Source organism: Seriola lalandi, unplaced genomic scaffold (genome assembly GCF_002814215.2).
Source record: "Seriola lalandi dorsalis isolate HSWRI2012SDOR001 ecotype SW California unplaced genomic scaffold, Sedor1 jcf7180002054446, whole genome shotgun sequence".
Taxonomy (NCBI): Eukaryota; Metazoa; Chordata; class Actinopteri; order Carangiformes; family Carangidae; genus Seriola; species Seriola lalandi.
The window spans coordinates 377,849-384,699 of NW_019524999.1; positions in this window are offsets into that span (position 1 = coordinate 377,849).

Below are 6,851 nucleotides of genomic sequence, written 5' to 3' on the forward strand. Positions count from 1 at the left end.
AAAAAAAAAAAAAAAAATTCACCTTCTGTCTAAATGTAAATCAACATGTGCTGTGAGCTGGCACACCAAGTTAAATATCAAATCAAGTCCCAATGAATGATCTCATCATTCTGCTCAGATTTCAGTTATTTAATCACTCTGTCTGTCCAAAAAAAAAAAAAAAAAAAAAAAAAAAAAAAAATGCTGCTAGAGCCAGTCCCCCCTAAAAAGAGCCCAGGACATATAATTGACCCAGCAGACAGGAAGCAATTAAAAAGAAGTCAAACACATGAGGGGCTTTGAGATCAAATTTGAAAAAAGCAAGGTCCAGTGTGGGCAAGCTGGGCTCTGGCTTGCACAACTGTCAAATAAGTTGACTGTTAAAAGACCACACGACATAAACAAATCATTTAAAGCAAACTGTGTCGTGAAGTAAACATTAGAGAATATTAGCACTCCTTCAGCTGTGCTCTATAATCAACCCTTTTTCAGAAACACGCTCTGTGGTGCAAAAACAGCCTTTTGCTCTTCCTGGGGTTTGATGTATGAGAGACATGGTGGTTTAAACAAGCAAAGGAGAGCAACAGATATAGGTGAAGAATCTCCATTCAAATGTTTTGTGTAGAAACTTAGCCAAGTGGAAACAGATGTGCTTCACTTGTGACCTATAAAAAAATGATATATGGTCACTAGTAATATGATTCAGCAGAGGCCAACAGTTCCAATTTGCTTCACCTTGCCGTGTTGTACTCTGTGTTGTGTAAATGTGGACATATTTTTCAAACAAAAGGTATGGCATTTTGCACTGTAAACCCAGCGAATGCTCTGTATACTTTGAAACGACTGAAAGATCCATTTATTCGTGATTGCAACACATTTGAAAGCAGAACGGTTTTGTGTCAAGTATAGTGTTATCACAACTATAATTCATCAAGTTGATGTATTATAATTTGGAAACATAGCTGCTCAGCAACAGAGAACATCTGTGAATTTTTTTTTCCACTTTTAAATTTTTCTAGGAACTTTGAAATGGTGACACTTTTTTTTTTATTTTTTTTTTTAAGTTGAATAGTCCCACACTACTAGGAAAAGGGTTGGACCAAATGTTATGCAAATTGCCTTAATGTATCAATTAGATGTAGTAAAACGAAGAAAAAAAAAAAGGTCTGGTTCTTCAGTGTAGCACAAAGAGCCCTACATTAACTTCCATTAAAACTACACAGTATTGTAATGTACTGGGACAGTCACAGATCCCGGTCTAAAACCCAAGCCGAGATGATTTTCTGACAAAACAAAACTACAGCAATCTTCATATTGACACAATAACAAAAAAAAAAAAGACCATTGCATGTCTTTCTGAAAGTACAAGGAAGTCTAGAAAGCACTGATGAAGAGGAGGAACAGGTCAGTGTGAGGAAAACAATGCTTCAAAATCTCCCTTTACCTGGACAGGCAATAATAAAAATCAACTTTATTAGTGAACTGTGCAGAGGATAATCTGTCTGCGTTAATACCCTCTAGTACGAGCAGAAAACGCCTTCAATTGTTCTCTCTAATGAAGATGAATACTATACTGCAAAGACAGAGGAAAATATGTGACCTCACCAGTCCCTTTAGAGGTCAATAATCTTTTAGAATAATTGCCTGAAATTTTAATTGAAGCAAAATCTTACTTAAGCATTCATCACTGTGGACAGACATTCCTCCCTTCAATTTTGCATTCCGATTAATTCTACTAATTTAAAAGTAACTGCTTTGTGCAAGTATAAAGGAACACAATTATAAGTTTTAAATACATATAGCTTATTTCCATAAAACATTCCTGTTCTAAATACAGAGGCTGCTCACCAAGGCATAAAAAATTTATGCCGGCTATTGCTGTAGATGCTTAAACTTATTACAGAGTCAACAACAATCTTTGAAGGTTTTTCAATTTGTCAAAATTCGCACATATGACTAAACAAATTGTTCTTCAGGGCTGATTACTTTTTTTTTTTTTTTATTGGTGTGCTCCCAGCCACACGTTTCAGGAAACACAGGCTGTGTGCAAATGTGCAAGGTCGTATGTAAATACTGACAATACTGAGAGCACCTTCTTTAATACACATTCTTTAATAGGTCTGGAATTGCACTCATCCCAATCATTTGACACAACTGTTTATTAAGCCAAATTAGCCCGAATGAAATCTTTCCAGGCCAATCAAATAGTTTGCTTGATTAGTGGTGTGTTCTTCCTGGCAGACTGAAGAACAGATGAATCCAATAGGGGAGAAAGACAAGCAAAGGAAGGGCAACTCTAATTTCTGAGGACAATGAACTAAATTGTTCTGTCCCAATTTCTCAAGAGATACTTTGTAATCACAGCTAATTATTGTTGCGTGGTAAAGTGGGAAAGGAACAATAGTCGTTGTTCCAGACTTACCGCAAGTTTTCAAATAAGGAGATATTTTGAGGAAGAAGAAATACAAAATAACCGCGCAACCCGAGACTGTCACAAGTTCAACGCCACAGAGTACAAAATAAAAACAGATCCCGACTGGTTTGTTCATTTGCCTCAACTTTCTCTATTCCAAACAACACGCTGCTCACAGTTCAACCTCAGCAGTTTAACACACACTAATTAGTCAGGATAGGCTAAATATACCAGTGTGCAGTGGTGGAGGAAGTGTTAAGCTTCTTCTTCACGTAAGTAGAAAGTAAGTAAGTAGAAATGCTGTTGTAGAAAGAAGAATTGGGGATGAGGAAAGTTAAGTATTCATAATGTGTTTATACCAGCGCATAGTGTTTACTCCTATCATTGGATTGTTATCCGTGTTTACTGAGATGTTGGTTATCCATAGAGACTATTTTATATACTGTAAACTATTTATATGCTACTTTATATGTTTGTTTTTTTTCATTTGTAACAGCATGTCATATTTTCTTTAAGCTCATCATGCTTTGTATGTAAAGTCGCCAAACAGTTTCCCTGTGAATTAGGGAGGAGTACAAGTATAAAGCAGTATCAAACAGGCAAGTGAAGTACAAGTACTTCCAATTTGTACTTACTGCCAGTGTGTGATAAAATACAATAGCTCTGTGGTTCATCAAACAAAGTTTACCTTTTTAATGCGTTTCATTCAGTGTGATGCAAAAGTAAAGCTGTGGATCAAAGATAATGTCTCAGTGTCTCTACAGTTTCTCACCTATTATGCTTTGACCTGTTTGAAGCTTTGAATTTTCTCAAGCAGGCGTGAGTTATAAACTGTGTGTCATTGGGTTTGTTTTTTTTAAAAATAAATTTTCTCAATAGAAACCCTCTGAGAAGCGAAACCAAATAACCTTTACATAAAAACCACTTGGATTAGACCGCATTTTCACAATTTCTTCACTCTTAGCTACCTCAGATTTGTCTGCATTAGGGTTCACCAAAGAGAGGAAATTAGTCAGAGATGTCACGACTAACATAAATACCTTTATAAAAGCAGAATAAATAGGGGTCAACATAATAAATGCAATAAATGTTCCACAGGCAAAAGGAAATGGAAAAATGGAAATGTGCAATGGATCCCATCCATATTTCAGATGATGGGATAGGCTTGCCATGTTTAACCTAACGCTGGGATGTTTGATTAACTGTGTTAATCATTTCCCATCTGCACTGGGCCCCTGTCTCTGCCTTTTGATTAAATTCCGACTAGTCTTGCATTGTTCATTATGTGTACTTGTCAAATAATTGACTGCTTGCAGGCAAAAAAAGAATGTACGCCTTTCAATCTTGATGAGGAAGTGCTTTAATATCATGTCATTCACTTTGCACGGCATGTCCAGGAGATGAGTGGAAGACATGGGGAGAAGTGCCTTCCCAGCACAACCTCAGGGGGGAAAAGGTTACCATGAATTTGGCCCATCAGGTTTTCAACAAGCCTTTTTCTCCCTGAGGTTCATGTCCAGGGTCAAACACACTGACATCTGCCATGCACAACTCAGAGTATGAAGAGAGGACACGACTGGAATTCAATTCACAATATGATCTCCAATAATGGCAGTGTAATAGAAAAATGGTTAAGATTAATTAAATGCCTTTAAAAAGGTAATTATGAATGTCTTTTAAGCTAGCTGTTGGGTAGGTGTAACAGCAGATTCGAGACATACTGCTCATGTAATTGATTTTAATTAATCCACAAATATGTCATGACAGACATCTTTAGTGTATATGCAATATGATTAGAAACATTACTATACTATACGGATTTACTGTGAGCAGTGTTCATGCATTTATATGAAACCTGAGATCATTTCAAAACACTGGATTAATGCAATAATACCTCATACAGAATTTACGAATAATACCATTTCAGGTGTCTGCTTTTCGTGTTTGAGAGTTTCCAATGCTACCTTCCTTTTTAATTACCTCACAGCTCAAATGAATCAAATCATAAAGCTGTCACTAAGAACTCAGACCTGCCGCGATAATGACACCTGACTGGAATGACAGCTCCATACTGTGTTATCCCTGGGGTTAAGGGTGTGTAACTCTGGGCTCTTTAGCATCATCTTTGCTCCTGGCTCTTAATACACTCTTGTTTGTACAGTCCTTAATAAAGAAGCACACCACTTTGTATGCATATGCGGCATGCTGACAGCCGCTTGCTTTTACCTCCTCAAGGATAAACGGGTACACTCAGCACGTTTAGCCTTGTAACATAAGTATAATTCTGCTGAAGAGAAAGTGGAATAAAAGAAAGTACGATGGGTTTATGGTCATGTAAGTCTCAGTTTTTTCAACTCTGATATGAGCAGAGATCACCACGTGTGAATAATTCATTCGTAAAAAAAAAAAAAAAAAAAAGAGCCTGTTTCCAGCAGTTCCAGGCAAATCGCCTCAGTGTGGATGTAAAATGAATTTACTTGCATGGTTCCACAAGAACTGTCTAATGATGGACTTTTAATATTACGGCTGCCTATTGTCACCACCCTGCTCACTGTCAAATCTACAAAAGAGGCTGGATTTAATTAAACAACTACTTGTGCATTTCATCTCAATTGCTATGGCAACATCCTAACTTACCCTGCCAGGCTGAGGGTTTGTACTACATCACATTTCTCGCTGCTTTTCAGCTTCGCACAAACTGCAGCCACGAAGATCACAGACAACGCAGTTTCACTTCAAAACTACTGTTTTTTTAGTTTTTTTTTCGGGTAACGATATTATGTTATGGCAGAAAGAGAGCCAAGAATTTCATCCTTGTTATTTTGTCAATGTTGAAGGAGGAGGTCGAGTTTTCCATTTCAGACACTATTAGTTCTCAAAATGAAGGTAAGAAAAAATAGTTTTAAAAGCAGCGTTTGTGTCAGGTTTTCTTTTTGTGAATGTCCTTGTTAGGATCCAGAGACAAAAACACGTTGAGGCAGAATAAACAGAGCTGCAGAGAGAGAGAGAGATGCGAGTATATGAGTGTGAGTGTGTGTGTCTGTGTGTGTGTGTGTGTGTGTGGGAGGTTCTCCCCAAATTACAAGAGTGAACCCATAGGTCACTGGTTTGTCATGGTAAACATAAGCCGTTGGAATTGAGTTCAGGAGCTTTCCCACCGACGCTCCGAGGTGGCAAAGGCTCAGCCACCGCTGCATTCTTGTGTGTCTTACCATTAAGACCGAGTGAATACCTTGGCGACAATGGTCATGTGGTCAATGAGGAGGCAGCAGTGGAAGCAGCTCAGACATGGGCAAAGGGTGAGCACTTTGGAATGGACTCATTAAGTCACAGCTGTTGTGTTCGGAACAATGAGGCTTGGACTCTTCTCAAACCTCTCCAGCACCCAAACATTAAAACCTTGGTGGAAGATGTGCTGTAGAGCGGAGGAGGACTACAATGGCTGGAGGTCTGATGGGAAGCAATTGTATCTTAACTTTGTCTCCAAGGACTTAGTAAATATTTATAGGTTTTTGTGTCTATTCTGTGTTTAGAAAACAGGTTTGAAGAAAGGAAGGTATCATTTGAATAGGCATCCACTTGTCCTTTAGATCAATCCAGTATCATACATTCATTACCAATATATTTCTTGTGGCACAAATTAGAAAATCACATCGCTACTACCTAAGCATTCAGTATACTTGCTTTATTTGTTAGTCTTTATTTCTTATGTGGACATCTCAAGAGATTCAAAGCTAACCTCGCCTTTGTATTCACAATCCCACTCAAACCCACACCTCATGTCGACACAGTAAGAGGAAGCCAGAGGAGCAAAACCAGTGACCTCTCCATGTTTTGGGGGTCTCAAAATTATAACACCCTTCCTCTCCTCACAAAGCAGTCCCCTGCTGCTGCAGCCTTGGTAATGCAATGCCAGCACCATTGCACTAGATTGGATTAGAGAGACATCTAACTGTGAGATGGAGCCCAGGCTCGCCACAAGTCCTATTTCTCATGTAAATGCCAGTTCATGGTGCCCAACATAATAGAATGGATACAACACAATAAAAGGTTCCTTTGTCTGCAAAATTACAAACGGTGGCATCAGTTGGTGAGGATCTTTTTCTTTTTTTGACCACATTTGTAGAGCTCTCAGAGTGTCTGGGAAATAACTAGAGGAATGAGTCCCTGACTCATGTCATAGGGTATTACTCTGCTAGAGGTTTTCTTGGAGCGCTGAACTCTGGATTTGTTCTCTGTTTCCTTTTTCCTTTCCGTCCTGGAGTCGGCGGTGTTTGCTTTGGAGCTGACAGTTGACGTTTTAGGATTCCGGAAGCCGGTCCACCAGCAGGCATGAAATTTTAACCTGTAACAACAAAGTTGCTACGATCCAGCGTTTATACGGCTGGCAACAATGACAACCTCACCCATAAGTGCTAAAAAACACTTTGACATGTTAAAGTGTAAACTTGTCTTTAAT